This window comes from Rousettus aegyptiacus, unplaced genomic scaffold (genome assembly GCF_014176215.1).
Source record: "Rousettus aegyptiacus isolate mRouAeg1 unplaced genomic scaffold, mRouAeg1.p scaffold_m13_p_2, whole genome shotgun sequence".
In the NCBI taxonomy this organism is placed as follows: Eukaryota; Metazoa; Chordata; class Mammalia; order Chiroptera; family Pteropodidae; genus Rousettus; species Rousettus aegyptiacus.
In genome coordinates this window covers 15,238,692-15,248,540 of record NW_023416295.1, presented here as the reverse complement: position 1 = coordinate 15,248,540, position 9,849 = coordinate 15,238,692, and the positions used below count along the sequence as shown (strand labels likewise).

The following is a 9,849-nucleotide window of genomic DNA, read 5'->3' as shown; positions in this document are numbered from 1 at the left end:
AAAGGAATGAAGTAGTAATATATACTACAACACGGATAAACTTGAAAACATTATGCTAAGTGAAAGAAGACACAAAAAGCCATATATTGTATAATTCCATTCATATGAAGAAATGTTCAGATTAGAAAAATCCATAGAGACAGCAAATAGATTAGTAATTGCCAAGGGCTGTAACAAGCAGACAATGGGAAGTGACTGCTAATAAGTTTAAGATTTTTTTTAGGAGGGGAAGGAGCGGGGAGGGTGATGGAAATGTTCTGGAATTGGATAACGGTGATGGTTGCACAATGTTGTGAATATACTAAAACTACTAAATTGTATACTTTTAACAAGTGAATTTTATGTTATATGTAATTTACAGGGATGTATCTCAATATTTTTAAAAACATAGAAGTGAGAGAGGATGGGGTATTCCTCCTTCCTCTTACTTTCCAGTTAGGTCTCTCTGGCAGCAGGCATGCTCCTCTTGGTCTAAATTTTTCCCTAGGCAGTCCCTCCACCATAGCTTCAGCTCACACTGGGTGCCAGGAGCATTTCTTCTAGTCCTTAGGTCTAGAAGTGGTAATGGTTTTTCACTCTTATTCTCTGGGTGCCTCAACTTCTTTTTTTACCTTAACCTCGTGACACTACTGTGTCACAGACCATCTCAGTGATTTTTGTTTCCTGTTAGGATCTGACCGACACACAGGTGATGTATCTGATAGTGAAGCCATGTTCTTTGAAACTCCAATACTCTAGAATAGGTCCCAGTGGAGGATGAATAGGACAATAGGATTCTCAAGAAATATCGATCTTTTCCGATATCCCATTCTCAGCCCCATTGTCATCCCACTCTCTACGGTCTTGGGAAATTTCACCTCCCACAATGGCTTCATTTCTCACCTCTGTACCAAAAACTATTCGGACTGGGATTTCTTTCCCTAATTAGTATCCTGACTTTTAGACAAACATTTCTAATTATGTGATTACGGTTTCCCCATGAATGTCTTGCCAATATCTCAACTCAGTATGAATACTTGGTAATTTTAGTGAATGGCACCACCATCCATCAAATTAGATACTTCAACATTATTTTCAAACCTACTCTCTTTCTCATTGTCTAAATGAACCTTGAATCCCACCTACACTTTAGAGATATTTAGGAGTAAGTCTTCAATTCTCTATTTTCCTCATCTTTTATTCTTATTTCTAAATATCCTCACTATGACCAGGATGTTTGCCTATATATCCACAATACTATAATCACTCTAAAAAATTTTAACATCATTGCCATATTATTTAATATACAATAAATATTCAAATTTTCCCAATTAACCTAATAATATATTTAATGGTTAATTTTTTTCAACCAAAAATCAAATCCAATATTTTTTATTTGTCATATTCTTTTATTCATTAACAATTCCCTCAATCTTTTTTCTTTCATAAGAGTGAGCTTTTTACAACACCCTGACAAGTTCTTCTGCAGTCAGTCTCATAAATTTAGATTTTTCTAATTGTTTTTCATGTTTAGATTCTGATTAGATACACTTGACAATGGTATAACATAAATGATGTCAGGTTTTTCTCAGTACATCACATCGGGAAACACATAATGTCAGATTATTCCATTATGGGTAATGAGGTTAATTAATGGTTAAGATGATATTCAAAAGATTTTTTTCTAAAATAGAAATACTTTTTCTTTTATTTTTGCAATTAGTAAGTAACTTATGAGGTTAAACTTTAAGACTGTATTAATATTTTGTTACTCAAGAAATTTTTACCAAATGATTTTAGCATGAATTGTTGATATTTGCCTGAGTCAATCATTACATCACTGGTGACATAATGATTATTTTCTAATTGTATCATTCCACTAGCATTTTCTGTAAAGAACTCTCCTTCACCCTCCTACCTCATTTTGTTTTATTTCCTTGTTTGTTTGTTTTTAAAATATTTTTTAACCCAACACAATAAAAGACATTATCATAATTGTTTCTTTGATGTTCAATCTTTCTCTAACTTGGTAACTTCTTCAAGCCAGCTCCTGTATTCATTTTGTATGTCACCATTGGTTTTTTGAGCTCATTTTTGCTTCCTAGGACAATAAAATATTCCAGATTCAACTTGCATTTTTCTTTCCTCATGACTTATCAGAACTAAGAAATATAAGTGCTTAAATCATGAGTTCATTCTGATACCATCAAATCCAAATCAGAGAGCAGAGAGCTCTTCATCTCTTCCCATCCTTACCTCTAGTTCCCTTCTTTCATGATAAAAACCCTAGTCCTAACTATACCCACTGTTGACTCTTTTGCTCTACAATTTGCACAAACTAGTATGGAAATTGATACACTAATACCACAACCAACAACAAACCTACCAAGCAACGTCGAAATTTTTTTCAGTTATTTTTTTGTCCTTAGACTGTATCCTACTGAGCATGTGCAGCAAAGTTCTGTGTTCAGTTAACTGAGTTAATTCTTTTTCCTTTGGGACTATGTTATCAATTGCTTATATAGTAGGATACATTTGTTTCTCTTTTTGTTCAAATTGAGGAAGTTCCTAGTTTATTAAATCTTATTTTTGAATATTCATAACTTTATGATGCCTTAAAAGTCGAAACTATTTGAAAAGGTATACTTTGAAAAATGTCACTGCTTCCCAGGCCCTCCATCCTTTTTTCACTCCTACCCTACACTTGTTATGCAGACAAGTTTTTCATTAGCTTTTGGTTTATTCTTCCCATATTTTCTTTTTAAAAAGTAAATGTGTGTGTATTCTTCTTTATTTCCCCTCCCCTCTTACATAGAAAGGAGCCTACTAATTGTACTATTGTTTTTACTTTGTATTTTTTATTTGAAACAGATACTGGAAATAACTCTGAACAATTAATAAAGAGCTTCTCCATTCATTTTTATAGTTGAATGCTTACTCAAGTGTGTGGATGTACCGTAGTGTAAAACACACACACACACACACACACACATACACACACACACACACACACATTTTATGTATTGATATTTAGATTATTTCCATTATTTTATCCCTACAAATAAAAGCTTGATAAATAAACTTGTGCATATGTTTTTTGTTTGTTTGTTTTTGAGGGCTGGCTTCAGGATAAATTTTTGGGGGTCAGATTGCTAGATCAAAGGGTAAATGTTGTACAGATAATTTTGTAGATATTGCTATATTTTCCTCCAAATGGATTAGAATATTTAATTCTATGAGAAATGGATGTGCCTGTGTTACAAGCTGATTTTTATGTCCCCAAAATTCATATGTTAAAATCTTAACACCTGGTACCTCAGAATGTGACTAAAGCCTTTAAAGATATGATTAAGTTAAAATGAGGCCATTAAGATAAACCCTAATGCAATCTGACTGGTGTCATAGATGTGGGTGCATAGGAGAAAGACCATGTGAAGATACAATGAGAAGGCAGCCATCTGCCAGCCAAAGAGAGAGACCTCAGAAGAAATCAAACCTGCCAACGACTTGGTCTTGGACCCCTATCCTCCAAAACTATGCAAAAATAAATTTCTGTGTTTAAGTCACTCATTCTCATATTTTGTTGTTGCAGCCATAGGAAGCTAATACAGCTTGTTCCTCCACAGCCTCACCAACACTGTGTTGTTAAACTTGTGAATTTTTTCCACTTTGATCTGTGAAAAAAAGTAGGGTTTTAGTCAGCATTAATTTTATTATGAGTGGAATTGAGCATATTTTCATGTGTTTAAGAATCATTTTCTTGTATTTTTCTGAAAATTTGTGATTTTGGGTTTATAGGTCAATTTTTAAAAATACTTTATATAATAGAGACTCATTTATCTCTGACACATCATGTTGCAAATATTTTCTCCCAGTCAGATATTTTTCTTTTGATTTTGCTTGTTCTTTGCCATGTAATTCTTTTTTAATGTTATGTAGTAGAATTTATCAATCTTTTCTTTTGCATTTGGATTTTGAGTCACATTCAGAAAACATTTTCCTACACACAAATTATAAAAACTATCATTCGTGTTTTCTTCTAGTACTTGTAAGACTTGTTTATTTTGTATTTTTACATTTCTAGTTCTCATTCTTTTAGAGTTTATGGGATATAGTGTAAGGTATGAACCTAGTTTTATCGTTTCCCAAATGGCTATCAGCTGTTTCAACACCTTTTATTAAAAAGTGCACCTCATCTCCAGTGATTTGAAGTACCGTATTTATTGGATAATACCTTTTTGTTCATACTTAAATTTATTTCTGGAATTTCTGTTTTGTGTTTCTAGTCTTCTATTCTCATGCCAATACCACACTGCATTAACCATCGAGTATTACGGTATGTTTTAAGATCATGCAAAATCATTCTCCCTTATTGCTCCCCCTTCTCCCCTGCCCAAGGTTTCCTAGATATTCTTGTGTGTTTATTTTTTGACATGACTTTATCTCCAGAAAGAAAAAAAAAAAGAGCTTGATAGCATTTTTCTTGCAATTGGGTTGAACTTATATATTAACAAGAAAAAATGGCATCTGAATGATGTTGAGTAGTTCTCTCCAAGAACAACAGGTGCCTTTTTACGTCCTCAACTCTATTTTGTGTCTTTAAGCACTTTTTAAAATTTTCTCATTTGGGTTTTGCATATTCCTTTTTAAGTTTCACCTTTTTGTTGCAATGACGAGTTTCTCCTCTAATATCATATCTTGTTTCGGCTTTATTTTTTGTATGTATGAAAGCTATTGATTTTTATAATTTTATATTCTATCATATTGAATTCCTTACCTAATTTCCATTTGTTTAATCACCAATTCTTGGATTTTCAAGCTTCACTATTATTTCACCTACATATACAGAGAGTTTTTCTTCGCAAAGTCTTATGCCTTTATCTAATGGTATTAACGGCTCCAAAACAATGTTAAATAGTAATGAAGATAGAAGACATCTTCAGCTTATTTCTAGTCCTGGCAGGAATGCCTTTCATGCTTCCTCATTAAATAAAATCCTAAGTTTAGGACATATATAGGTACTTATCTACATATATACAGGAATTATATATATATATATATATACACACACACACACACACACACACACACACACGTTTAAATGGATATATATGTATATGTAAATTGTGTAAAGAAAGTATCCATCAGTTCCTATTTTATTGAGTGCATTTTTCAGGAATGGATGTTAAATATTGTTGAAGGTCTACCAAATGAAGATAATCATTGATTTTTATCTTTTAAACCCAATTCATATTAATAAAATGAATTATATTAATGGATTTTTTTCATATTGAAACTCCTTGCATTCCTGAAATTTAGTATCTAAGTTTTATTTTATTAAGGTGGTTTTGGATTTTTTTCACTAGAGTTTTATTTAATTTTTGCATCTATATTTATAAGGGAGATTTGTCTGTAGTTTTCTATAAGATACATTATTATCATTATTATTAATAACTTATTAGGTTTAGATATCAACACTACACTTACTTTTTAAAAGAATTTGGAAGTTTGCCTTCATTTTCTACACTCTGGAACAATTTATGGAACACCAAGACTGTTCAGTCTTTGAAGGTTTGTAGAATTCCCCTGTGCAACCATCTGGTGCTGGTGTTTCTATATGGAATAATTTGTTGATAAATTTCTCCATCTTTTTCAGCCCTGGAGAGTTGTCTGTTTAAGCTTTCTATATTAAATGGGGTCTGTTTTGATAAATTACATTTTCATAGAGAATATTTCATAATTTTCAAGTGTATTTGCATAGTTTTATAAAATAGTTCACTTATATTTTCATCTTTACAATGGTTATTTCCCTTTTCTTATTTTGTATGTTTGTGCTTTGTCTTTTTTCTTGAGTAGGTTACCTATTGGTATGTCTAGTTTACTTTTTTTCCCAAAACAAGCAGCATTTTGATTTATTTATTAGTTCTAGTTTTTTACTGTTTTCTACCATGTTAATTTCTTCTTTCATCTTTATTATTTCCTTCCTTTAGATTTACTTTTAGATTTTTCTATATTTTTGAGTTGGAAATTAAATGTTTTTACTTTAATTATTTTTTACTAATTTAGGTATTTAAAACCATGGATTCTCCTCAGATCATTGCTTTAATTGTATCTCATAAATTCTGATGTGCAGATTTTTCATTCTAATTATTGTTTTAGCAATTCTGCAATTGCAATTGATACATCTCCTTTCAACCAACAGAGTTGTTGCTGTTATTGAATTTTCAGGTAAAATAACTTTTCTAAATTTTGTTATTAATTTCTACTTTATGGCACTAAGACTTTCTTTGTGACCTAATATGTGGTCAATTTTTGTAAACATTCTATTTGTGCCTTAAGAAGAAGTTATATTATCTATATTATCAAGGTTTGAGATTTGATATATAGCCATAATACCTACCTTATTGTGCTAATTAGATCTTTATACCCTTATTTGTTTATTTCCATTTTTCTGGGATATCTTTGTTAATCCCTTTACTCTTAGCCTTTCTAAGCTATTTGGTTATAGGTGTGTCTTTTATGTATCTTATAGAATTGATTTTTGCTATGATTCAATTTGAACATATTTGAATGTTACATGATATATTAATAAATTGTAATATAACTAATTTATTAACATGACTGATATATTTTATGTGAGATTGACTATGTGTATTATGTTTTTTTCTCTATGCAGCTAGTTTTTCGTGTCCCATTTTATATTTCTTTTGGTACTTAGGAAGGTTGGTATTTTACCATAGTGGTTTCCTTTTTACTAATATCTATCATGATACCCTTAATCCTCTTTTTTCCCTTTTTTCTTTCTTTTTTTTTTTTTTTTTTTTTTTTAGGCGAGGCAACCCTTGGTTGATCTCACAGATTGCAAGGACCTCATCAGTTTACAATTCTTTATTTTTTAATTTTTATGCCTACAGCACCTGGATTTCCTAGGTGGTCTCCCATCTAAGTACTAACCAGGCCCAACCCTACTTAGCTTCTGAGATCAGACGGGATTGGGCTTGTTCAGGGTGGCGTGGCCATAGACCCCTGTTTTCTTATTTACCCTTCTACTTACTTTTTTTTCTGTTTAAATGATATCATTCACTCCCACCCACTATCTATGCAACGATGCATTATTTAAGTATTATCACAACATATCACAATTACACTCTTCCTCCATCCTTGTTCTAAGTATGGATTTACACTGAAATATATTCAAAGCTCACTCTAAGTCCATTTGCAGAAGTTTCTCACTCCTGGTCCCATCTTGGTTGAATGTTAGCCCTCCAGTAGACCCCTCATAGAGAATCATGTTCTCTGAGTTTTCACAAACAGAAGACAGTCTCTCACAGTCTTGACCCATGGAGATGAGCACATCAACATAAAAAACAATTTGAATAACACCTTTTTAGTTTCTTGAAAAGGCAACTCTATTGTTCTCTTATTTTCTACAAAGTATGATGCTTACTTGATTTTCTTTTCTATGTAAGTGATTTGGTCTTTTGTTCTAGAGACCTAGAAAATTGTTTTTCTCTTCTTCAAAGTCTAATATTTTCCTATTGTATGTTATGTAGTTCACTATTCCAGGTTTATTTTCCCAGGAACTTGTGGTACCTTTAAAGATTCAGATTCAAGTCTTCTTGTAATTTTAGAAATTTGTCTTAAGTTAGAGTTTGAAATACTAGTTATTTTCATTTGAATACTAATCTTTTTCAGACTCCTCTGAGCCTATCTTCTACCAATTATTTTCTCTCTGATCTTTTTTGCTTTGTTCCTTATTTAATTTTTATCTTCTGGTGACTTTTCATGACTGTTCTCAATGCCTCTTACATTTTCAGTCAAATTTATTATGCTATGAGTATCTTGTAAATTAGTCTTTATTTCTAAGATGACTTTGTCTTATTCTTTTATTTCTTTCCTGAGTTAATTCAACCCTTACTTCACATTTTTCATGGTTTTTTGTCTATTTCTGTTCTAACTTTGGAACTCTTAAACTTTTGTTTCATATTTTCAAATACTTGTTTTAGGACATTCAATTTAGTTTGGATGTTAAAGTTTTCTTCTGCTTCACGCTTGATGTTGATAGGAACATTTGCATCTGCTGAAATGTTCGGATTCTCATATTTTGTTTTTCTAGTGGCTTTGTATGGATATTGTCTGCCATTTTCTGTTCATTTTTAAGTATGTAGATATACAATTGTATGTAGGCACAATTGTGGCGGTTGGGTGACAATGTTTCTTAGTTCAAGAGCACCCTCTTCTGTTGGTATAGAAAAGTGTAGTTTCTTTAACTGATGGCAGGAAAAGAGTGGTATATTTTCTGATTTTTGAGATTCACTTTTATTTGGTGGACCACTCTCACTTTCTTATTTTCCTTCACTAACAAGCTTCCAAAAGCACTCCTGCCATGTGGCTTCCTCTCCTCTAGAAGTGATACCTTTCCCACACTGCTAGCCCCTTCCCCACGCACTGTCAAACTGTTCTATTTAAGTTCCCAGAAACCAGTGTTTTCAACTACCTTGTCCGAGTTGTTCTTATTATTTTTCACTCAGGTGTGAACTTATTTTTCTAGGATTATTTTACCTGTGGTTCTGCTACCCCAAGGCTCCCAGATACCCCCTCTGCTCTTTTCCATATGTCTTCTACCTGATTCTTTGTTCTAGAATGAATTGGTCTGGAATGGACCCTGGTGGACGTGGCAGTCTACTGTCCCACTGTAATGTATTTGGAAGCTTGTAGTATTCTCATTCTCTGGACTAGTTATGATGTGTGTGTGTGTGTGTGTGTGTGTGTGTGTGTGTGTGTGTGTGTTACACAGACAAAGAAGGAAAGAAACTAGAAGTCTTTATTGACTCAAGGAATTCTTAAAATTGCTTTAACTGTAAGAAAACTAACTTTTAGGATTACTAATAAAGGCTTACTAGCGTTGGGTCCCTTCACCTCTAGGCCAGTATTACCACCAACACCCTATGTGGCCTTGGACGAGTCATTTAACTTGCCCGGATGCCAGTTTTCTCTTAGGGAAAGAATGTCAGTGTGTTTCCATTGATTTTCGATAAACTGTAGACTTCTCCATTTTTCTTACCATTTTTGGCTTTCTCATAATATGCACACAAATGAAATTTACTTGCCTCTTACAACTCAGGCCTCGGCATCACAAAGAAAACTAGCCTGTGTTAACTAAGTCTTGGGAAAATTTAAATATAAATGTGCTTCCCCGGTTGGTTTATAGAGATCTAAGTTCTCTGTTAATTCATTTTGCAGCTCTCTTGGGGATGAGGGATCAGCTGGGAGGTGCCACATGTCTGTGTTGCGGGTTTTTTTTATAAGGTCAGGATTTTCCCTTTCAAACATACACACAGCTCTCACCAAGTCCAGGGATAAGACACTGCCAAGACCTGCTTTCGTCTTCTCCATTCGCTTCTGGGCCCAGAATCCTGTCTTGAACCCAACTCCCACGCTATGAAATATCTCCACTCCTGGAGGCGACCATAATTTTAAATAAACCAAAGTACAGAAGAAGCAGGGGAATTGAAGGGTAAATGTGAAACGTACAAGGTCACTATAACCCTTCTTGCTCAATAATGTGAATTTATGTAGTGTTCTCAGTTTTCATGTGGCCAAAATAATGATACATACTCCCCAACTCACAATGGCTGAGACAATATGAGAAGATTTATTCCAGAGGAACCCTCCAGAGGTCATCTTGGCAATGATCTTAACCTTACGTCGAATGGCCCTCACCCATTATTAACAGATGCAAGGATTGAGTGGGTAGAGAGATCTTCCTATTCTTCAAGCTGTCAAGGTCAGGAGATGAGTCTGCCCTCTCGGTCACCTGTTCACGGGTTCCCACCACTCTGACATTCAGGAAGCCAAACAGAGACAGAC

The 9,849-nt window shown here is 33.4% G+C and overlaps 1 pseudogene; it reads right to left on the bottom strand.

The window, feature by feature from the left end:
* Window positions 1-6,884: 6,884 nt before the first annotated feature.
* On the bottom strand, window positions 6,885-7,003 carry LOC118614408 (annotated as a pseudogene).
* Window positions 7,004-9,849: the final 2,846 nt, after the last annotated feature.